The sequence below is a fragment of the Podarcis muralis genome, chromosome 14 (genome assembly GCF_964188315.1).
Source record: "Podarcis muralis chromosome 14, rPodMur119.hap1.1, whole genome shotgun sequence".
In the NCBI taxonomy this organism is placed as follows: Eukaryota; Metazoa; Chordata; class Lepidosauria; order Squamata; family Lacertidae; genus Podarcis; species Podarcis muralis.
The window spans coordinates 34,350,873-34,376,628 of record NC_135668.1 but is presented as its reverse complement, the minus strand read 5'-3'; positions in this window follow the sequence as shown (position 1 = coordinate 34,376,628).

The following is a 25,756-nucleotide window of genomic DNA, read 5'->3' as shown; positions in this document are numbered from 1 at the left end:
TTTCCATTCCCCTAACTGCATGGTGCTAGACTTGCCATCAAACGTAGTAGGGAAATCCGATTCAATTCACATATAAAAGCAACCCTGCCTACATAATTCACACTTTCTGAATCAATTTGCAAACCAAACACAGCCACCTTTTGAAATTCACACTTCTCCATTTTTTTCAATCAGAAATAATGTATTGCCTCCAACATTAGCCATGTGCAGTGTACACCTAATGGGCTGTATCTAACTACATCCTACTCAAAGTAGACCCAATAACATTGATGGATCCAAGTTAGCCATTCCTATTAATTTCAGTGGGTCTTCTCTGAATATGAATAACATTGAATACAACCCAATAACACATGTTGGACACACAACAGTGATAGAAATTTGACTTCAGTCAAGTTCTGGAGGCCTGAGAAGCAAAGAAGAACCAACCACTGGGTGATTTCTTATCTTTAGTAGGGGTTCGTCTCCACTTATCTTTTACACCATGCTTTCTAGGCAATGATCCACTCTTTAAAGTTCCTTATTTGAGTGTTGTTGTTGTTGTTGTTTGTCATGGCACTTTCCCCAGGAAAGTTTTCCTTTTAATGCTGAACAAACGGCAATTTGAGTTTTTCCACCCAAAAACACAGCACAAAAGGAAGTCTGGATGAGCCCTGTGCCTGGTTTTGGTTCAAGCTGCCAGACTCGGGTAATGACTGTGTGGTGGGACCCAGGATAGGGATCCTATTCTCTCTCCTCACTCCTTCACAGATATAAAATATATAGTCTTTAAAGCTTAACAATGTAAAATCATGGCCTAATTATTTGGTAATTCTTTTGCTATTTATCGCCCAAGCTCTAATAATGATGAACTCATTTTGTTTTAATGGAGATGTCATAAGAACTTCAATAGGATTTCCTCTACAATTTATCACTCATTAACATGTCGTTATGAGAAAAAGTGATTCCTTCTAATGTTTAGAGTGGCTATAAAGTGAGAGCTATATTTATTAAGTGTTTGAGCTTAGATTTTACCTTTAGAGGTTAAATAAAGTTGTGGTGAAGGGCATTTGTGGAACACAGGAGGCTTTGTGGCGCTGTGGGTTAAACCACAGAACTTAGGACTTGCCGATCAGAAGGTCGGTGGTTCAAATCCCCGCGATGGGGTGAGCTCCCGTTGCTCAGTCCCTGCTCCTGCCAACCTAGCAGTTCAAAAGCACCTCAAAGTGCAAGTAGATAAATAGGTACCACTCTGGCAGGAAGGTAAACGGCATTTCCGTGTGCTGCTCTGGTTCATCAGAAGCAGCTTAGTCATGCTGGCCACATGACCCGGAAGCTATACGCCGGCTCCCTCAGCCAATAAAGCGAGATGAGCACCGCAGCCCCAGAGTCGGCCACGACTGGACCTATTGGTCAGGGGTCCCTTTACCTTTACAATTGGAGAGAAAAAAACTGTGGACTTCTGGTGTCCTGCTTCTGAACTGATTCATCCGTTCAACAACAGCAACAACTGTGTGGGAACCCTCTCTGATTCTCCAAATAGTATTTTGTGAAAACTGAAACCAATTTTATCCTGCTTTTGTGGAAGAAGAAAATATATCTCTGACATTTCCAGGAGCTAGTTGCTGCCTACCTGAAAGGGTGTCACCAGAAAGTGCAGCCGGCAGGAAAAAGCAGAGGGTGCCTTGCATTACTTCTGACCAGACACACTTCCTGAATTCCTTGAGACTGGTGCACTGTGATGCGATGTGGCATTTCTCTCAAGGCAGTCCAGGAAGTGTGGCTGGCAGGAAGCTGTGGAGAGAGCATTGCACCACTGTTAATGATGTGGAGCTCTTTTTTAGTAAGTCAGATAAGCAAGGGAAAATGGGACTTCTTAAGCCCCTCAGAAGAAAAAGCAAGGTAAGCAGCAAAATTCAATGAAGCTGAATGTTGGAAGATTCAGGACAGATAAAAGAAAGCACGTATTCATGAGGCACATAGTTAAACTAGGGAATTCACTCCCAGTGGAGGCAGTGATGGTCACCAACTTGGGTGGCTTTCAAAGAACCGCACCCATGCTTTTAAGGATCAGTATGAATAATGGAAAACAGGCTTTGCTAAGCTTGACTGGTGACCAACGCCATTGGGACTGGTAGAGTGGAAGGTGGGGAGGCCAATGGTAGGTGGGGCCAGACCAATAACAGATGAAGTCTGCTAATTCTGGGCTTCTCTCCCTGCTGAGTTTTCATAGGGCAGAATAAGGAGGAGAAAGGTGACAGCCAGGAACACTCCCTGGATTGGTTGTAAGAAAGGAGGCCCACAAGTGTGTATAGGGAGGTGGGAATAGCTGAGGACAGAGGTCGGTGGGGCAGTGCCCCTATTCACCCAAATGGAGCAGCCTCCACTGTCCTGCATATTTACAAAATTTGTGCAGGTCATGCAATGAAACGTTAACTGTGCAAAATCTGGGTTGCTGTTAACCTGACTGTATGCATCTCACATATTTGCAAAGCTCACGCTGTCTTGCATGCAACTATGTTCTAAGCAGTTTACAGTCACCTACAAATAATTTACAATCTTTCTACAGCAAAGACAGGCTTCACACAAGGGGTTTGTCTAAATATCATTTGTATCTACATGGAGTTGAACAAAAACACATTCCAGGACACCCGCACTTAATCAGCAACTGGTACAAATGCATTCCTTTCCCTTCCATAAGTGTTGCAGGTTTCATTACAAATGGCTTGCCGAACATATCTGTAACCTTGATCACTCCATTCCCTGGGTTAGTAATGGCCTCTCGAACAGTTATAGCATAACAATAACCACAGCACGCATCAATATTGCAGGAGGAATCTATTGTTACTTATTTATCATTTATAACACAGGCACCAAAAGCATTCCTGAATATTTATTAAACATTTATGGATAATTTTATGTTACTACTAGCCTGTGATATAAATGCATTATTCAGTGTGTGGTGAATCATTGATAGATGACCCTTAAGTGTATGGAAGGGCTAGCAAGGGGGATCACAACCACAGAGTTGAAGATGAACCATAGAATGTAGCCCTCTTTTCAGCATTTCAGCGTTGAGTTATTTTGCTCAATCTCTATTATATCAAGGATATTTAAACAACTCACATATCTTTGAAATTTTTGAAAGGTGTACAGCGGGGAAAGAACATAGAGAAACAACCATTTGTTATTTACTTCCTTTTAGATTAGAGATGGATTACGGGCAGCTGTGGGAAAGGGCAAAATCTGATCCATCTTCACCCAGCAAAGTCCATGATCACAAGTTTCTCATCCATTTGCACAAAGGCAAAGACTATTTTTCTTTCTTTTTAATGTTCAGAGGGGTTCCCATACATTACCTTGGTGCTCTGTATGACAGGTCCCTAAGGCAGGCAAGTACTGTTTTTGTAACAATATCAGAAAAGCTCCCTTGGATTGGACAAAAATCTATCTAGTCTACCGTCCTTACAGTGGCCCACAAGGTGCTTCTTTGAAGCCCACAAGCTGGACACGAGGAGAAAAAGGTGCAAAACAGGAGTGTGGAATCTCAGTCCTGGGGACCAGACCTCTCTGTCTGGCCTTTGGGACTCACCCTACACCACACCACTTCCTTAGGCCACATACACGCTTCCCAGGCCACATACCAATCTGGCCCTCCTCTGCAACCACCGGAAGTGCTTTTGCCTGGCTGCAATGTATCCCTGAATTCTGATAATGCCTCTGGATTGCCTGGGTGGAGGATAGAAAGCAGCATGTGAGTGTGTGTAGGAACTGGCTTCCTGTACATAGGTCACATGTATATTCATAGTTTCCTCCAGGTTTGCCTCTGCCCTGCCCACCACTGGCATGTGACCTCCAGAAGGTTGCCCTTAGGCACAAACAGGCTCTCTACCCCTGATGTAGAAGAACCCATGGGCATCTGGTTGGCCACTGTGAGAAACAGCCTAATGGACTAGATGGGCCTTTGGTTTCTTGCAGCTGCAGGGCTTGTCCTGTGTTCTTAACTTTCACCCAAGTGCCTACAAAACACTTGACTTAAATAGTTAAAGTTATGACATTTAAAACTCGATATTATTTGCATACCAAGGTCTCCAAAGAGCCAGCTTTTACCACATGAACCAGCCCACCCATTGCAAACATCAAGGGTGGTCCAGCTTTCGGGAGGCTTCGTTCCATGTCCCATTGGATGTGGGATTAGTGGTGACATGAGGCTCGGTATGTTTGGTAGTAGTGCCTATGCTATAAAACCCCTTCCCTAGAAGATCTGCATGGATGCAACACATCAGGTTTTCTCACTCTCTTATAACCCATTATGTTGCACTGAGCCTTTGCCTTGGAGAAGGGGTGGGGAAATGTTTGAGCCCAAGGGCTGCATTCCTAAACCTAGTTCCTAAGATACTCGCTATGCATTGCTTCCACTATTAAAGGCAATATGCCTCTGAATATCAGTTGCTGAGAAGTGCAAGTGAGAGATTACTGCTGCACTATGGTCTTAACTTGCAGGCTTCCCATTGGCTTATCTGGCTGGCTATTGTGGAAGCAGGATGCTGGTTCCATTGGGCTAACCCAACAGGTTCTTCTTGTGTTCTTATGTCACAAATGAACCAATGAAGGTGCCTTATATTGACTCAGATTATTCATCTATCCAGCCCAGGAATGAAGTTGAGTCCAACAACCATTTGGAAAGCCAAGTGTTCCCCATCCCTGATCTAGACCAATATTATCCATTCCATCTGGCAAGGCTCTCTCGGGTATTGTTAATTAGAGATGCCAGTAGGTGGAATCTGGGTCTTTCCCAGCCCTTCTTCCAGCAGGGTGCTGGATAAGATGGGCTACTGGCCTGATCCAGCAGGTTCTTTGGGTGTTTATTTAACACACATACCAACTATTCTTGGTCACTGCCAGCTCTCTAATTGTTTCTTTGGGGTGTGTGTATTATTTCATTTGTTTTGGAAACAGTTAACTGTATCAGTTCATCTTCCTTCTCTTTCAAATGGATGGGATATTGGCTATAAATAGTCAAAATCAGGTCTTGCATAGTTCTTGCAATGTATCGATTCTCAAGATAGCCGCTTTGCAGTGATATTATTTGCTCTCAAGCCTGTGATGAGTGCCAGATCTCTGGCATTTTCAAATATTCATGGGGGCCACCTTCCAAGACTTTAAAGAGTTGTTATTAAAAGAACAATCAGGAGGGGAAGGAAAGGACAGGGAATACTAGAAGCTAACAAGTGACAGAATCAGAGGTGAACCCCTTTCTTGAGGAGGTGTTTGGCTAAATTGGCTTTCAGAGACTTAAACTGAACATGTAAAGAACACCAGTGTCATCCAGCCAATTCTCTGGAGGTTAAATTTAGGTTCTGCAGCTCAGTCTGCCAATTTTAAGAAGACGGGAAATGTCAGCGAGTGCAGATTTGAGGTTCAGGCTATGCTGCTTGTGCAAATTCCACAGACATTGATGTTAGATGTATATAAACTTGGGCTCCGCTTCAGAGGTCTTTGAACACCTCTTTTTGCTTGTTAGTTCTTGGGTTTGTTCTGGCCCAACATTAATTTGTTCTGGTTGACTTGACAAGCCAAAGTTTGGTCTCTGTCTCCCGCTGCCCCTCCCCCATACACACTTCTACTTATTTGTCTGTTGGTAATTTATATCCTGATCCTCTGCACATTTACTCAGTGGTACATCTCACATATTCCAGTTATTCTTTTCCCCAGACAAATGTGCTCAGGAAGGTAACCAAAATATCTTACGTACAACCAGAGTTAGAGTTTCTTTAAGAAATAAAATAAAAGCAAAAGCCTTGTGCACACTCACAAAACTGCAAAGTTTTCTTTATGCTGACTTATAGCCCAACAGCATTTTCTCATATCCCTGTTTGACTGCACAGACTTCACTTAGTCACATTAGTTGTTAAACACCCCAGGTTATGGGTTGGTGGGACAGTCTAAGCAGGAAAAGGGGGTGTTTTGACATGGTTGCAAACAAGGGTTTAAGATACCCAGCCACACAACCAAGCTGATAGCCATTTACAGGACACATGCTTGATCTCACTGCCCATGTGCAGTTCAGGTACAAGCTGGAAGCCCATGATTATCGCAATCAGCAGATGCCACCTTTCTGATGAGAGCAGAAGAATTGCTAATCAGATTAACAATTAGGGTCCCATTGCCATGTTGGTCCCATTAATGTAATAACTGCAACTCATCCAGCACCTGTGTTGCTACTTCCTCTATGTTCTAATTAGCTCAGCTAATGAACTATAATGAAATTAATCAGGGAGGGGGAGGGAATTCAGCAATACCAACCTGAAGCAACCAAGGTAGAGAAGCTCTAAAATAAATTGCATAAAAGAGTTGCATGCTATTTATAAAGCATACTTTGTTTTTGGCCAAATGAACAGATTTCATATCTCCCCTCCCTTCTCTCTCTCCCCACCATGCATATCTGTGAAATACAGTAAAGTTATGAAAAAGCAGATATTGAGTACAAAGTTCAAGGATGATGTGAGTTGTAGTCTACAGCACAGAAACATGGGAAGCTGCCTTAGACTGCGTTAGACCATTGTTTCATTTCCTTGAGCTCTGGCGTATACCAAGGAGCCAAGTGGGCTCTACAAAGAGGGAGAGGGAGCTCAGGGGTGTGATCATGTTGGCAGACCAGGCTATTTGCATATTGGCCAGGGCTTAGGCAGGAGTGCAAGTCATATCAGCTGGAAAATTCCCCAGTGTGTCTGCAACCCAATTGGATCCATCAGCCTCTGAAGGCAGAACATCCTAATAGGTTCCCCATCTCTGCAGCAGGGAAAATATGCTGAAAGCCTAAATCTCATCAGGAAGTGATCCAGCCATAACAAGTGACTGATGTTAATATCCTGTATGGTCAGATCACCCTCTTACTGCAACAAGGTCTAAGAAAGATCCTGTCACATGCATTGGTCCAATGGCAAGTTGGGCCAGCCCTATGGCTGTCATGGCAGCCATGGAATCCTGAGCCACCCCAGAGTTAATGGCCTCAGCATGGATGCTCAAGTGCCCCAATACCAACAGTCTGGGAGTCTTCAACACTGCCTTTGAGACCAACTCTGCCAATTTATGCAGGGAGCCTGCGGGGCAGCAAAGCACAAGATAAACAGCAGAATCCCTACTCTGTCTCAGTTGCCAAGTGTTTGCCAAGGACAAGCACTCTCAAGGCCTTGACGCTGCTCCAAAGAGCCATGTGAGCACAGCTAGGTGGGGCTAACTCCACCTTGCTCACCCACCCAGGTCTCAGTAATGCAGTCTAGGCCAGCATCCTCACCCACAATCAAGTCAAAATGAGGGAGATCTTACTCAAAGCTGACTCAGCATTCAACAGCAGCATCTGCAGACCCAAGGGCTGTTTGATAGGACAACCACAATTCTCCAGGTTGAAGAGGGGACTGGCACACACCACAGTCACTAGCTGCCTGGACACTGGGCCTGTTATGGCTTGTCTCACCTCTCACACCATAGCTCCCTTTATCCTGAACCACTGCAATGTCACCCCCTCTCCCCAGCTGATCCCTCCCAGGCACATCTTTCCCTCCCTCCTGGAAACAACAACAAACTGAAGATGAACATCCAAATGGAAAGCAGTGACTATTGCCTGCTGTGTATGGTTTGAAAACAGCCCTTTGGGCTGAAAAGTAGGTAACTCTATTTTGTCCTCCACACAAACTAAGATGTATTATTCCATTCTGGAACCTGAAGACCTTCCCGTCCTCCAGGCCATCAGGAAGTCAATTTTCTGATCGCAACTGAGATCTGAGTGATTACTGATTTCTTCCACATGTTGGTTAGGAGTGAGACAATGGAGGAAACTACCTCAGAAGGTGGTGGACTCTTCTTCATTGAAGGTTTTTAAGTAGAGGTTGGATGACCATATGGCTTGGATGCTGTAGTTGTCATTTCTGAATTGCAGGGGTTTGGAGTAGATGACCCTAGGGGTCCCTTTCAACTCTGTGAGTCTATGATTCTAATAATTTTCTTAATGACAACAACAAGGTGTTGGAAAGCCGCAGCAAGAAGATAAGACCGCTCCTGTCTGATGGGCAAGCCAGTGCCTTATGGGGCATTCTGCTGGCTTAACAACATGTCTGTCACAAATGCAGTGATTCAGAAAATTTACTAGTGCTCGCCTAATGATTAATTAGCCTTCTCGGCGAGGAATGGAGTCTCTTCATTATGCATGTTGTCATCAAGAGATTCATCGGCTTTCTGAAACGTACACCGGATGTGCTTGGGGCTTTTAACGAGAAAGGAGTCCAGGCCTCACTAGTCTGTGAACAAAATTAGTTTGGTTCAGATCTTTTAAGCAGAGCCGGGGGCCGGGGGTCCAATCAATATGTGTCCATGTTGGGTTGATGTGAGCAGTTGCTCTTTAAATGAAAGGATGGCTGGTTAATAAAGTTGAACTCTCAGTATTCAAAGCTCAGTCAAATGACGTCCGCTGAGCACATGCAAACGAAGCACATGGTATGGTTCGGCTGGAGATTGCAAATGAGAAAACAGTGAATTATGGGCACTTCGCTCAGGATTGGGTGGCTTTCTGATGAAGTTGCTTGAAGATTTTTGTCTTTGGAAATCTGCTGTTTGGTTGGTGGTGCCTGGTGGGGATGAAATATGTTTCACCTGCAATTTAATGTGATCCTACCCAATTTGCACTTCCCAAGCCATTTAGTGAACCAAATCACAGCTATCCTTTAAAACTAGACCTAAAGGACTGTGGTTCAGTGGTAGTGCATTTGCTTTGCATGCAGACGGTCACAGGTTCAATCCCTGGCATCTCCAGGTAGGCCTGGGGGGAAACTCCTGCCTAAAACCCCAAAATGATGCTCCCCGTCATTGTAAATAATATGGAATCTGATGGACCAATGGTCTCTCTCAGAATAAGTGCCTATGTAAAGAACTGTTTGTACTGAAGGATGGAACGTGCAGATGTTCTACCAATGAATTTATAATGAATGTGTTGCATTTTTATGCCTGTAAGCTATTGGTTGAAGAGAAAGAGAGGCATGGTATTGCTCCTGTTGAAAGAGCCCCCAAAAGATTTATCTACACTGTGTGAATGGGCAGCAAAATGACAAATGCTATTTAGTGTAAACAAGTGTAAAGTGATGCAGGCTGGCACAAAAGAATCTTAATTCCACATAGATACTCATGAGATCTGAACTGTTGGTAAAGGACCGAGAATGAGCCCTTGGCGTTATAGTGGATAGTATGATGAATATGTCAAACCCAGTTTGCAGGCAGACACTATGAAAAGGGAGAATTCAGTGTCAGGGATCATTAGGAAAGGAATTAAAATAAAATTGCTGATCTCATAATGCCATTATACAAATCTATGGTGTAGCCACACTTGGAGTACTCAGTACACTTTGGGTCACCTAACCTCAAAATAGATATTGTAATATTGGGGAAAGCTCAGAAAAGGGCAACCGAAATGATCAAGGGGATGAAGTGGTTCCCCAGTGAGGAAAGGTTGCAGCATTTGGGATGTTTTGGTTTAGAGGAGTAATAACTGACATGATAGGGTAAAGGTGACCACTGACCATTAGGTCCAGTCATGGCTGACTCTGGGGTTGCGGTGCTCATCTCGCTTTATTGGCCGAGGGAGCCGGCGTACAGGTCATGTGGCCAGCATGACTAAGCCACTTCTGGCGAACCAGAGCAGCGCACAGAAACGCTGTTTACCTTCCCGCCGGAGCGGTACCTATTTATCTACTTGCACTTTGACGTGCTTTTGAACTGCTAGGTTGGCAGGAGCAGGGACTGAGCAATGGGAGCTCACCCCGTCGCGGGGATTCGAACCGCTGACCTTCTGATCGGCAAGTCCTAGGCTCTGTGGTTTAACCCACAGTGCCACCCATGTCCCTTAACTGACATGATAGAAGTGGGTAAAATTATGAATGGCATGGAGAGAGCGGAGACTGAAATGTATTCCCCCCCCCCCATAACATTAAAACTCATGGATATTCAGTGAAGCTGAATGATGAAGGATTTAGGACACATAAGAGAAAGTCCTTCTTCACACCATGCATAGTTAAACTATATAATATGCTTCCACAAGAGGCAGCAATGGCCACCAGCTTGGTTGGCTTTAATAAAGAATAGGACAAATGCACATGATCAGTGGCTACTAACCCTGATGACTGTGTTCTACCTTACCTTCTGGAAGCAATTTGCTTCCGAATATTAGTTTCTGGGAATCACAGGAGGGGAGGGTGCTCTTGCTTCCTATAGCCATCTGGTTGCCCACTGTGAGAACAAGATTATGGAGTAGATGGGTCACTGTCCTGATCCATCCAGACCCTTCAAATGTTCTTATGTTCTTACTGGTGGAACTTGCATCTAGGAGATAGTTGTTTAGTAATCTGGTTCTCCCCAAGGAAGTTGGGGTACAAGCCAGATGAATGAGAACCCCAGCCTCTGATTCAATGGAAGTTTTGCAATGAATTTAAAAGGACCGAGAAAAAGCAGTTGTGTTAGGGAGGTGAAACAAGCTAGAATTTCTTTTCTTTTCCCTTTTTTTTTAAAAAGAGAGAGTTATCAAGGGGTTGTTTTGCATCGCTGCCCAGCAGTTCATATTTGACTGCAAAGCCGCAGAGTTTGTCATGGTGGTTTAGTTAACATGTTCAGTTTTGATGAAAAAGCAAGTGCCTTTGATGACTACAGAGAGGGGGGATAAGGAAGGGGGGAGGAAAGAGGTTTACATGTGGAAGCAAGAAGATAAGGTAATTCTAGGAGGTCAAGCAGTTCATTGCTCTCCTATGCAACCAAGCTGAAGCTGGTGAGCCAAGTACAAGGGAGAGGGGAGTCAAGGAAATTGGAGGGGGATAACATGATTAAGACGTTGTAGGCGACCTTGGTGGCGCTTGCTTTTCTTTAATGTCAGCGGCATATGAGGGAGATGCCACTGAATTGAACATGAAATGAACTGAGATGTTTCTTCTTAGGCTAAGCTTAGAAGATGCCTTTCTGGATCAGACCAAATTCTAGGTTGTAGTCCGCCCTTCTGTTTTCGGGAATGAAATGATAGGGGCATTGATCAGAATCATAAAACCGTAGAGTTGGAAGGGATCCAAGAGGTTGTCCAGTTCCACCCTCCGTGATGCAGGAATCACAGCTAAAGAACCCCTGACAGATGGTCATTCAAGTTGCATGGCGAGTCCCCCCCCCAGTGGAAATAAAGACACATGACACAATTATTAAGGTTAATGGGCTAAATAAGGCCACAACTTTATTGGTTACAGGTGATGAGCGGTATATGCTTAGGCATTTGTCCTAACCGGCTATATCCAGCTTCAGCCCGTCTGCTTGAAGTCCGGGAAGGGTTAACCACCAGTAGGGGGAGTCCTGCTGATGTACATCAACTAGGAACTCCCCCAGGGTCACTGCTCAGGGGTGTGCCTTAGGCCCTCACCTCTATAGGCTTCAGACAGGGCCACGCCCCCCGGAATCCTTTATCGGACTACCCTTCAATATGCGGGGCAGGTGATGGCGCTTCCTCCCCTCTTCCATCTACATAACAATACCAATACCAGTGCCTTACTGCCAATACCAAGAAAGTTGTGATGATTTGCTACGAGGTAGGCGAAAACCAAGTGGCTGGTGCCAATTTGCCAAGTGGAAAAATTCCTACCAGGTCCCTCAACGGCGACCAACCAAGGTCCATAGCAAGGTCAAGGAACGAAAACCTTAAAGGGTGGGAAGGTGGGAAACAGGAGCAGCTAGAGGCTGCAAAAGAGGGAGATCCCCGGCTGTGCCTGCGTTAAATAGGGCAGGCCACGCCCCCGAACCAGACGATTGGCTGGCCAGGGGGTGATGAGGCCGGAGATTCCCTCCAATGCGTGGAGGCTGAGCCCACAACACCACCTCCTTTGCAGGATGTAAGTGGCTTTCTTTTTACAAACCTTCAACAAAGGAGAATCAAGCACCTTCCAAGGGAGTCCGTTCCACTGTCGAACAACTCTTACTGTCAGAAAGTTCTTCCTAATGCTCAGTCAGAATCTCTCATTGCTGCAGGAGTAAAGCTCTTGCTTCCAAGAAAGTGGCTGTGTAAAAGTGGCTAGACCCATTTCCTTTGTTCATGTGAATGAAGCTTCAGATAATGAAGATGCTACCAGATGGCACATTAGTGAGAAAAGCAGAAAACAGTCTGCCCAAGGAGTTACTAATCAAACTGTAGTCACTGTAAAAGTGGAAATGGAGGGGAAGAAGGGGAAGAAAAAACACCCTTGAGAGACTGGGAAATGGGGAAGGCAAAGGTAGCAGGGGAATGAGCACAAGGCATTGCAGCTGTATGTCAGCTCAAAACCACAGATGCAAACAGAGTTACCCTTATGAACTTTTAGGAATCCTGCTCACATAGTAGGGATCACTGCACAGTCACTAGCAATGGGGGAGAAATTCAATTCAGTTTGCATTTAAAGGTGAGCCTTCCTAGTTGAAACAATATGCAAACCAAAACACAGCCTTCCTTCAAAATTTGAACTTCTCCAAATTTTGTAGTGCAGTTCTCCAGCCAAATAAAGTGTAAAAAATATATGCATATATTAAGGGAAAGGCAAACTGTGCATAAAATTGCTTCTACAGTGGTACCTCAGGTTAAATACTTAATTCGTTCCGGAGGTATGTTCTTAACCTGAAACTGTTCTTAACCTGAAGCACCACTTTAGCTAATGGGGCCTCCTGCTGCTGCTGCGCCGCCAGAGCACGATTTCTGTTCTCATCCTGAAGCAAAGTTCTTAACCCAAGGTACTATTTCTGGGTTACCGGAGTCTGTAACCTGAAGTGTATGTAACCTGAAGCGTATGTAACCCGAGGTACCAATGTATTAGTGAAAATAACATACAAAACTATGTTATATTTGGGGGGATTGCTTTTCAAAAATGTGTATATTAGATAAATATCACACAAAAGTATATCGATGAACTTTCATGAAATATGAGGTTATATGCCATGCATGGATGGTAATTTTGGGTTATGTGAATGTACTTAAAATAAAGCAAAACAGAGCATTAAAGGGGGAGGGAATATACCAGGAGACACTGTGTTCAGAAATTTAAGTTTTAAAGATAATGGCTGGGATGTTGCAGGGGTGAGGGACTGACATAATGCAGTTCTACATACTCCCAAATATTGATTGGTTAATGTTTTTTTAAAAGGTATCCCCAAAAGAAAGGGATACAATGGGGATAGTGATTTACCTGGGACAGGTGCTCCAAAATCAGAGCACTCCCTGACAAATGGGAACCTATTGAACATGCGATCCTGTGACTTTATTTCATGCAGGGATATATCTAGATTTGATGATTGGGTGCAGTGAGCATCTTTGCCTTCATTTTGCTCCTTTCCTTCCACAAATAGCAGCGCCCGTGACTGGGAGCAAGTGCTTATGCTATGTGTGATTGTATTGGGAAATGTTATCTTAAAATGTTGCTTAACATGCAGCGCTACCGAGCCACTGCTTGCTCTGGAAAGAATAATCATATATCTACATCTATATATGTGCAACATTGTTTCAGCCATCCAGATTTAAATGAGAAGGAAGAAGCTACGCATTTTCCATCCCTTTCCTCCCCGCCATCCCAAACAAAACATATAGCTCCGCATGCATTATTAATACGGGGTTTATTGCTTGCTTTTATTGGCTCCAGCGCCGCTCTCCTCTTGGGAAGCCACCGAACACAGGGAAGATTGCGCAAATGTCCACATTAACTACAGCAGCCATATACAAGGCAAATAAGACTACACAAATATACATCTACGCTTCCATAGTTCACATCAGCAATAATGCAGAAACGCAATCTCCCTCGCCGCTGCTCGTTCAAGTAGTTTGTTCATTCATTATCGGAGGCCCTTGGGTGGCTATTGGAATGCCGAATAAAATCTTATTTCCATGCTCCCCGGAAAGGAAATAATAATAATACTACTAATAAAAAGAAAAAATCTCAATTCCAGACAGATAATGAATTAGGGCAAGGGTGTGCAGATGCCATCTCAGCAAAAGGCTGTTCTGCCCTTTGCAGTCTGGGAGCTTTAGCAGAAAATGGTGGCCAGGCCACTATCAGAGGCCATGTGCTTCAGAATACCAGTTGCTGGAAGCCTCAGTAGAGGCAAGTGCTGTTGTGCTCAAGTCCTGCTTTTAGTCTTCCCGTAGGCATCTGGTTGGCCAATGTGACAACAGGATGTTGGACTAGATGGGCCACTTGTCTGGCCCAGCAGACTCGTTTCCATTCTGATGTTCTTAATAGGGAGTGGCATGCTGGAAACATATTGTGCAACTCTTCCATTATCACAATCATAGCAAATGCTTAAATGGCCTTAGGACTTGGTTAACAACTAAAGGACCACTTTCTTCCATACAAACCTTCCCAATAACTGAGGGTATCTTCAGAGGCCTTTCTCTATGTTAACTCCTTCTCCAAGCAAAGAAAACAGTATCTTGTCCAGGACCTTCCAGTGCAGAAGACACAGCCCACCTACCATCCTCTAACTCGGAGGATGTTTATACTGTTACAGTACTTCTGTCTGCCCAGCCTTGCAAAAGTTAAACACTACCCCAGAGAGGCATTTTCTGTAGAGTTTCTGGAGCTGTCCAGGGTTCTGTTCTTCTCTACTCTCCACTTAAACTTGACATTGTCCACTTCCCTTGTGAGCTACAAGCTGCCATGGAGCCAGACAGAGCCCATTTACCACCACCATTTTACCAAACATTCTTCTAATGATTTTGTTTGTTTATTGTATTTGATATATTTCCATATCTGCAGCATTTGGGGAATATGTTGAGTTAAACCATTTCCCCATTTAGCTGTGTTGTCTTTTTCCTAGTCCTTCCTGAAGATGTCAGGGATTGAACCTGGGACATTCTGCATGCAGAACAGATGCTCTACCATTGAGCTTCCCAGATGTCTACATCTTTTGTCAAGATGATACAGAGCACCAAACAGCCTGGTTATCTTTATGGATTTTTCAGAACATTTGAACGGTGGTATATTTATATACAGGGACGCGGGTGGCGCTGTGGATTAAACCACAGAGCCTAGGGCTTGCCGATCAGAAGGTCAGCAGTTCGAATCCCCACAATGGGGTGAGCTCCCATTGCTTGGTCCCTGCTCCTGCCAACCTAGCAGTTTGAAAGCACGTCAAAGTGCAAGTAGATAAATAAGTACCGCTCCGGCGGGAAGGTAAACAGCGTTTCCGTGCGCTGCTTTTGTTTGCCAGAAGCGGCTTAATCATGCTGGCCACATGACCCGGAAGCTGTACGCCGGCTCCCTCGGCCAATAAAGCGAGATGAGCGCCACAACCCCAGAGTCAGTCACTACTGGACCTAATGGTCAGGGGTCCCTTTACCTTTAGCTTTATATTTATATACACACCACTTATGGAAATATATTATTTCCTTTAGAAGGGGAACTATGAGCCAAACATTTGTTTGCCATACCCCATTTAAAGCTTGATAGGGCAGCCACAGGCTAAACTTTCCACTGTTTCAGGTGGGCGTCTCTAGCCCTACCTGGAGTTGTGGGGGGGGAGGGAAATGGGACCTTCTGCACTCAAAGTGGGTGCTCTACCACTAAACTATGACCCTTTTGTCTCCAACTGCTCCATCTAGCTCAATAATGTCTACACCGATTGGCAGCAGCTCTCCAGGGTTTCAGACAGGGAGTCACTCCCAGCCCTTCCTGAAAATGCCACTGGGGATTGAACCTGGGACTTTCTGCAGGCAAACCAGATGCTGTACCACTGAGCTGCAGCTGAACACTCTTTGTGGTATCTGCAGAATTTTCAAGATGCATAAATAAAGAGAAGGGGCGATGTCTTCTTCCCTCTCCCATTCTTCTATTTTTCCTCATTAAGTTGAAAGCTATGGTGCATTGGCATTCCAAAAACTGTGCTCTCTCCCCCGCCCCAGTATATCCCATGTAACTTTATAGCAAATTTCATTCATTTTCAATTCCCCAAAGTTCTGTGTGCTCTACATCTTTTTCTTCCTGAAGGAAACAGACTCTTCAGAGGTTTCTCTGGAAGACTCTTAGTAATATTAGTGAACATGTACAGGAAAACCCTGAGGTTATGTTCTACTCTTGGCAACTTTCACTTTAGATTTAAAAAATCCCTCTCAAACTCTCATTAGTGGAGACACTCTCATGCCTATAAAAGTTGCATTACAAGTATTCTGTTCCTAATCAGAACCAGCCATTTGTGTGTGCCCCTTCCATGAGAAACTTCCACACCATGTATATTCTAGATGGGAGTTGCCAGTACTTTGGAGCAAAAGAAGAAAAACAAAGGTTTCTGTGGGTGGGGGAGCCCAGAGAATGTTTGGGAGTGAAACCAGAGACAGGGACCTGCGTGCTCATGAGCAGCATTGAGCCATGAAACCCAAGTGTCAACAACACCCTCCCAGCTACTACTATTACCACTTCCTCCTCCTTTAACCTCTTCCCCATCCTTCCTATTCTTCCAGCGTCAGAATGTGGCTGCTAGGTTGCTGAGTGAGGTAGCCTGATAGGACCATGTAGAACTGGTTCTGAAACTTCTGCACTGGTTGCTAGTCAAGCCCAGTTTGTACAAAGCTCTAGTGCCTAAGGGAGTATCTCCCTCAACCATATCGGGCTCTGCTATTAGCAGGTGAGGAACTTTTGGTGGTGGTGCCTCTCACTGCCCTGTTGACCCATGACAGGGCCTTCTCGGTGGTGGCTGTGGAATGTCCTCCCTGGTGAGATATGTCTGTCAGCCTCCTTATTGTCTATCAGGAGAAATGTAAAAACATTCCTGCTTACCCAGACATTTGATGGCAACCATGAAATTAATAATTATGAGAGTATGCAATTTCTTCTAATTTTTTTAGATTTATTTCTAAATATTTTAGATGGTTTAAAAAATGTTTTTATATTATTTTTAATTTTACTGTTTTAACATTTGCTGGCCTGGGCTTCTTAAATCTAATTTAATTTAAAGGGGGGTGGAATGCAGAAGTGGCAACAGTGGAGATAAGTCTAGAAAAGCAAGATTCTAGCTCCACAAAGTTCTTCTTCAGTATGAGACATGGGGGAGACAGGGGCAAAATAGCCCCAGAAAGTCCCATAGGAGTGTCACCAGCTGCTTTGCTACTACTGTGACAAATACTATCTAATTTTTAAACTAGTATTTACTGCAGCAGTGGACTGGGCGAAACTCTGTGGCCACATCATTCCACAATGCTCTTGCTCTGAGGAAGGACCCTTTCACAGAGTGAGGCACTAGGGTGGCAGGAGAGCACCAGCATATGGATAGACTGCAGTGGGCAAAATGGCAGCAAAGGTCCCTGTACAAAATTTGGGAAGAAACAAGAAATGGCAAAATGGGAAATTTGCCAGTACAGTCATACCTCAGGTTACAGATGCTTCAGGTTGTGTTTTCTTGGGTTACGGATGTGCCAAAACCTGGAAGTACTGGAATGGGTTACTTCTGGGTTTCGGCAGTCATGCATGTGCAGAAGTGCTAAATCATGCTTTGCTTTGCACAGAAGTGATGAATCGCAACCCGTGCGTGTGCAGACGTGGCGCTGCTGGTTGCGAACGTGCCTCCCGCACAGTTCATGTTCACAACCCGAGCGTCCGCTGTACGTTGGCCCTGCTTCAGAACCAAAGCTACAAAATCCAGAGAGAAATTCTAATGTGAAAAATTTGAGACATATCTCTAAGCCTGAGTCAATGGCCTCAAGGATGGTACAGGTGGGGTGATGGAGAATTATTGGGGAAGGTATTGGGAACCTCAGGCTCGGGGCCCAGGTGTGGCCCTCTCAGCCTTTCCATTTCCTGAGGCCACACACACTCCTCAGAGCACAGCCCCTCACCAGCCCAGTTCTGGGTGCTTTTATTCTAGAATATGTCCTTGAGCTATGATCATGCGTTTTAAGTTTCTGGGTGGTTTGTGTGCATATATAACTCTCAGTTCTGTGTGGCTAGGCATCCATTGTGGCTAGACATCTGTCGTGATGTCTCCTTTTACTGCTAGTTCTACCAATCAGAAAGGAATATCGCCCTTAGGATTGGGGGGGGGGGGAATAGTTCCACAGACCCAGAAGAAAAGATCTGGCTTTGGGAAAAGATAGAGAACTTTCCATCTTTCTCCTATGGCCGAAGATGAGGTTCTGATGGCACATGAGGCCAGCCCCTTGCTGGTCAGTCCTTGGATAGGTGCCCACCTGCAGAATGTATGAATACCATCAAAGGAGGGTTATCAAATTAAGAAAAGGAAAAAATGAATGAATGAATGAATGAATGAATGAATGAATAGTGCTTTTTTCATATCCCCACATTTTACAAAACATTTTCTCTCCAGATATTTTGCATCCAAGAGACTTTTCAATAGCACAGTCACCTCAGCTGGTCAATAATAAATCTCATTAGCCAACAAAGACCTTGTCCGCATTTGTGTAAGCATAAAATGTCCCATAAAGGATCACCTGGCTGCACTACACATGTTCACGAAAAGGATCAATGCCCAGTAATGGTTGTCTTCAACAGCCGAGCAGTTCCATTGTCCTATTTTTTGTCCTTAACCACCGCAGGAGTGAAACGTTGCAGCAGTTCAAATCCATAGCAGTTTTCAGTGGGGAGGGGATAGAGCAAAGAGGGGAGAGGGAAGAACATTGTTATTCAAAATATAAATTGCTTCAGGTAGAACGAAGCCATGAAATAGAGTGGCGAACGTGCCCATGCCACACGTCTGTTGCAACACACATCCAGAAGGCACAACTTGCCAAAGTCATTTATCCACAATGGACACACATCCAAACAAGCCTGTATTTACTACTGAGCAGCAAGAAAATGTAAAGCAAAGTACATCGTTTATCATTACCAGACAGCTCTGCAATATTGTGGCAAAGAGTGGCTTTGGGAAAATAATCTCCTCCTCCCACCACAACAGTGGGAAATGGAGGGCTTTGAAGAATGGAAGCAGTTTGCTGAGCTTTCAGCCTGTTAATACTATCTTGGCATCTGGAACTGTAGACCTCTCTACGCATATACAGATAGTGATGGGTGATGCCCATTGGGACAGGTGGGGTGGAAGACAGGGAGGTCAACAGTAGGTGGTTCAAGAGCCAATGGCAGGCAGAGCCAACACATTCTAAGTTTGCCCCCAGCCTCCTCCCTGTCGAGTTCTACAAGGGTAAAACTAACACTATAGAGCAGAGGTCAGCAACCTTTTTCAGCCATGGGCTGGTCTGCCGTCCCTCAGACCATGTGGCGGGCTGGACAATATTTTGAAAAATATATATGAATTTATTCCTGTGCCCCACAAATAACCCAGAAATGCAGTTTAAATAAGAGCACACATTCTACTCATGTGAAAACATGAGGCAGGCCCCACAAATAACCCAGAGATGCATTTTAAATGAAAGGACACATTCTATTCATGTAAAAACAAGCTGATTCCCAGACCGTCCGTGGGTTGGATTTAGAAGGCGATTGGGCCGCATCCAGCGCACGGGCCTTAGGCTGCCTATCCCTGCTATAGAGGATGAGGAAGCTGGCAGCTAATGCCACCTGCTGCACTATAAAGATATGTGAGCAAGTAGGTAAGCAGGAGAAGTTTGGCTGAGACCAGACCAAGGACACTGTGGCAATGTTCCATTCACCCTAATAAACCAACCTCCACTGGCTTATACACAGGGCTAGCACAGAACTTTTCAGAATTTGGTAACTGGGACAGAATCCTAAGGATCTCTAGTCTGGGTTTGCTATGCTGTGAAAGCAAGATTGTAGATCTCACATTTGGTGAGATACTTTTAAACACTTCCATGGATACTCCAGCTGCCCCTATTGATGAAGGGCAGCCCTTACATTCCTGTATCTCTGGTAAATCAATACCCTATTTTTAGCTTTTAAGAATGCCTTGTTACATTTTTGTTATTGTGAGTTGCTGAATTTGCCATTTGTCGGATTCCAGCTGATGTTTCTAAACATCAACAGGGTGATGCTAAGTATGTCTGCTCTGCTCAATGGGACTTACTCCCAAGTAAGTCTGTAAAGTAGTTCCACCTTAACTTCTGGATCTGGGCGATCCATGCATCTTGTTTCGAATAACATGCAAGTAAATTCATATACATCCACATTACTGCAGCATATAGTGCATTCTAGCCATTTCACATAGTGGTTAAATTAAGACTGATAAAATATTTCTGAACATTTATGTCTGCCCACTCTATCTTTAACCAGAAATCTCTCCAAAAACACCTTATTGATTTATAGTACAGGGCCAATCAGTTTGCTGCAAATCAGAAAGAGTGGAATATTTAGCAATGTGTAAGGCAGAGAGGGAGGTAGGCAGGATATAACATAGAGATGTTACAATCACTCATGTCAGGTGTTCAAGCAACACGGGGGGGGGGGAGTGTCCAGGCATCCTCTTTGGATCTGGTGACCCCCAGATGTTTGGGGCCACAGGTTCCATCACCTCCAGCCAGGATGGGTAATGGTCTGGAGTGATGGGGGTTGTGATTTGAAACATCTGGAAGGCACCAGGATGGGAAAGGCTTGTCAAGAGGCACAGAGGTGCACAAACCATCTCTGTCCCCAGTGCCAGCACCCCACACGCATTGCCCAGTCCTACCTGTGCTGAGTGAGAAAGGTGTCTCTAAGTATGTTTGGGTGAATGAGCTTAGAAGTCAAGAAAGGTCCCCTATAGGGAGAGGGACAAAGAGGAGAAGGCTAATGTGTGTGACCCTGCCCTTCATGTGCTTGCTTTGAACATCTGCAGAAGGCTAAGTGTGTCCCCATTTTCATTTGTGAAATGTTGGGGGCTGTTATTTATTTACTTATTAACGTATTTCCAGTCTTCCTGTTAGGTGGGTCACTCAAGGTAGTGGCTCAATGCATCACACAATACAATACAAAAATAAACAATAAAATACAATAAAATAAAATATCCAGCCATCAGAAAAGCCCTTAAAGGGCTAAAGCATGTAAAGTTCTGTGAAAACAGAATGCTGAACTAAATGAGCCCTTGGCCTGATTCAGCAGGGTTGTTTTTATGTTTTTATGCTGTTAGTGACTTCAGCTTCTGTTGGTCTTGAATCTCATGTGACATGTGAAGAATCCCAGGACACAAGCCTGCCCCCCTTTTAGCTCACAACAAAGGCTTTCACAAAAGATGGAAGTGTGCTGAAAGCCAGTTTTCAAACAGAACAGGAAGCATGAAGTTGCATCACCTTTAAATAGCCACAAATGATAAAGAGGCATGCTTTATTTATAAAATGTCTTCCAAGCCAAACCCCGGGCTTACGGTGGACTGCAGCAGATATGTTTCAGAAAGGTTTGGCAGATCCTTGGCTGGCCAGATGTCCATAATAAATGTATGAAATAAAGTGGGTTATTTAATGCAGCTCAGAACAGGTTGCACAACGCGAATGCCTCCGTTTTGCCAAACATGTAGCGGACAAGCGCCAATGCAATTGCCATTATCCTCTGTGAGAGGAGCATACGTCAACATCACCTCCTTCTCTTTTTAAAAATGAAGTGAATTTTAGGATCCAGGAAAGTGGGGGGGGGGGGAGAGAGAAAGCATGCTATCTGAATGTTTATATTCCAAAATCAATAAACAGCATATATGGTTATATTTTAAAGCCCGAAACCATTGTAAAGTTGCAATTTGCCATGCCATAAAATGAACAGCTTCATATGCTATGAAAATAGAGGAGGCCCATCCGTCTCATAAGGGATGCTGGCCAATAAGTCCTGCTTTCCTGAAATATATCTGCAATTATTTGGCAAAGCATTTCCAATGTTTGCGGCTGAATGTCCTCTCTCTGAAGTCATGCATGGATGGTGGCATCCCATCCCCAGTGTGTGTGCTACACAAGGGAGCTGCTTCTATGGGAAGTCAAGAAATAAAACCCCACTAGCAGACCACTTACAGAGAAGGCTGCCTGCCTGATGCTATATCTGTAACTTACAAAATATTTGTAACTTACATAAATGACATGAATCAACAATGTAGTATCTGGTGGAAACAGAGCTGCACTGAAATGGAAACACTGTTGGTTGTGACAATGGCAGGATGAAAATGGATACCCTTTTACATCCCTCTTTTTCTTGTGGCCAAAAGGTTCATAAAACAAAGTCTCCAACTGGGTTCTCCACTAATCCTAATCAAGGTTCCTCACCCCATCCCAGCCCCTCAATAACAGGGTCCTGGCAAGGAACAAATGTTTCCTGTTAAAACCAGGTGAGGAATAGCTCTTTGGCATGAGGGTTTCCCCCCCCCCTTTCTTTTTACAACCCTCCATTAAATGTTATATTCAATTACAGAGAACTGCGCTGCAAAGCACCTTTTTCATTTCAGAAATATTTCTATGCTACCAGAGCGACTCTCTCCCTTCCCCCATCCCCCACCAACACAGGAACACCTTTTTTGCCATTTGAATTGTAAATCCTGAACACTCTCTTCTGCCAACACCCCCCCCCCCCCGCTTCCCTGCTTTCCTTTTTTCTCTCCCCTCACAATAACAATATTGTAAATAAAGAGTGAAGGTAGTTTGTAATATTAAAAACTGGGGCTTGTAGAGCAAGGCTATTTAAAACCATTCTGAGCACCACATAATAAAGGTTCTATCAGCAAGTCCCAGCCTCAAATTCTCTTGCCTCCACAAGCTTTACTGGTCTGTGAGTTATTGCTGTGGTCAATAGATCTCTTTCTGTAGCATTCTGCTTATGTAGGTGATAAATCTTCCAGCCTTATGGGAAAGAAGGGTCAGGCTTCTGTTACTCTGCCCCATTATTTCTCTCCTACATCATTTAGAAAACTGCTGGACTGGACCAATTTTTGATGCATAGACTTTTTGCTCAGCTACATACTAAATTTTATTGTGCATATTAAATTTTTTAGCTCTCTCCGTGTTTTAAATCTCCATCATGGAAGGAGATGGTGGGGAGAGAGAGAAAGAAAGAGAGAAGGGAAAGAATATAATTTTCAGTGAGATGCCAGGGGAGGGGTGCAGGGAGCATTAAAAAAAGGGGGGGTTGCAAAGGCTGCATTTTATGGGAATTGGAAAGAGGTGGAAGAACGAAAGGCCACAGTCTCAGTTCCTTGAGCGCAACACGTATGGGATGGGGGTATGGAGAGATGCAGGCAAGATTTTTGGCCATGTTATGGTCTAAGGGAAGGGTCGTATTTTATTTCATGGGGAAGACCACAGCTCATTGGTAGAGCATCTGTTTTGCATGCCATGGTCCCAGTGCTGAGTCCCAGGCATCTCTAGGTAGGACTGGGAAAGACCCCTGTCTGCAACTCTGGAGAGTCACTGCCAGTCAGTGTAAACACTATTGAGTGGGATGGACCAAAGTTTTGATTCAGTATAAAAGCCTGCTCCCTATGTTCCTGTTTCTTGAAGAACTGTAGCTCAGAAGTAGAGCTCAAGCTTTTCACGCAGAAGGTCCCAGGTTCAATGCACAGGATCTCCAGTTAGGTCTGGAGAACACCCCTGTCTGCAACCTTGGAAAGCTGAGCTAGGTGGACCATTGGTCTGACTTAGAATCATAGAATTGTAGAGCTGGAAGGGACCTTGAGGGTCATCTAGTCCTGCCCCCTGCAATGCAGGACTTGTTGTGAGGCAGCTTCCTATGGTCCTGGGGGGGGATTTTGGGGAGGAAACTCATTTCAGTTCTAAATGGAAGCTGCGCCAAAATATCTCCATGGATATTTATTTGCTGCAGAGCCAACACAAACACTCTCTCCCAGCCTCTCCCTCTCAATGTATGGCCTAGGTATAAATCCCATTCACTCTCAGCACTGTCAGAAAATCAGAATCAACCTGTAGGATGCCTTTGGAGAGAACTGAAAAGATTAGGCATGTCACTAACCTCAGTCCTAATGGATTTGGAATTTAATGGGAAGAAACTCTCTCTTAGATCTTGACTGGCAGGCAATATCATTATTTTGACTGATGTTACCCAATCAGTCATGCATTGTATTACAATGCAGATTACTTCCAAATCCCAAAAGGAGGAAGTCTGGTTCAGGGAGTCCCACACCTTTTCATATAACTGCATGTTTCATCGATGTTGGAGGTTTTTTGTGAGAGATTTCATTATATCTGTGAGCGATCTTACTTTCCTTTGTTTGTTGTTCCTAAAGTGCAGTAGGTGGGCAAAGGTGATGTTGCAATGAACTGCAATACTACTGCTAGGAAGATTGCAGCTGTAGTAACCTCAAGAACTCTTCAGCCCCGCCATAGGCTGAATATCTCCCTGGAAAGCCTTCAGATTCACCAAGTCTTTTGTATCTTCCATCATATTAACTGCCCTTCTTAGAATGAAAAGTAAGCCAGAGGCTAGTTAGCCAAAGGCAACATCTCAAGGGGCAAGAGTACTGAGGTCCCATCCAGTGACAGAGGAACCCTCTCCAGCACCCAGGGTGGGACACTGAGGGGTGGGACGAACCACCCAGTGGCACATGCGCAACGTCCATACGGACTGTGCATGTGCAGCATCCCGTACAAAGTGCGCACACGCGGCAGCCTGATATAGGGAAGTTTTTTAATGTTTATTTTTTATATTTTTATATATGTTGGAAGTTGCCCAGAGTGGCTGGGGCAACCCAGTCAGATGGATGGGATATAAATTGTAAAATTATTTTTATGGGATAAGACATCCCTATTTTCACTGGAGAAATGTTGGAGGGTATGAAGATGGCATACCTGGTTCAATAACCTGAATCCTGAATGGCTCAGGACCACAATACCTCAAGGACCACCTTTCCCTATATAAACCACCCCAGACTGTGTGTTCATCATCTGAGGCCCTTCTTCACATGCCTCTCCACATGAGGTCCAGAAGGTGGCAACACAAGAACGGGCCTTATCTGCAATGGCTCCCTGTTTGTGAAATGCTCTCCCCAGGGAGGTTTGTCTGGCGCTGTCATTATATATTTTTCGGCACCAGGCAAAAATGTTCCATTTCAACCAGGCCTTTGTCTGATTCTTCTTTCTTCTTTGGCGATCACTCGTAGCCGAATAAGATTGCCTCCCATAAACACGATTTTAACAATGAGTCCATAAGTGACTGTGGAGGCCAATTCTGGATCCACACATCCTTCCACAGTGGGGACATTGGTTTCTGGGCAGGAGTTGATCACGGTATGGATTTTCCAAGCATGCCTTCCTCTTATCACATTTCTCCCTTGCGTCCTGATTTCCAGTGTCTTCAAAGCCCATGACACCTTTGGTAAAGACTGTTCTCCAATTGGAGTGCTCACAGGCAAGTGTTTCCCAATTGTTAGTGTTTTTACTACACTTTTCTAGATTTGCCTTGAGACTGTCTTTAAACCTTTTTTGTTGACCACCAGCATTACGCTTTCCATTTTTAAGTTTGGAATAGAGTAGTTGCTTTGGAAGACAATAATCAGGTATCCGTACATGCCCAGTCCAACAAAGTTGATGTTGAAGAATCATTGCTTCAACACTGTTGATCTTTGCTTCTTCCAGAACACTGGTATTAGTTTGCCTGTCTTCCCAAGTGATGTGTAAAAATTTTCAGAGACACCGTTGATGGAATCTTTCGAGGAGTTGGAGAGGATGTTTATAAGTGGTCCATGATTCACAAGCATACAGTAAGGTTGGTAGTACAATAGCTTTGTAAAAAAAGCATTTTGGTTTCCCTGTGAATGTCCTGGTCCTCAAACACTCTGCACTTCAAACGGGAGAAAGCCGCACTTGCAGAGCTCAGGCGATACTGGATTTTGGCATCAATGTCAGCCCTTGCGGAAAGATAAC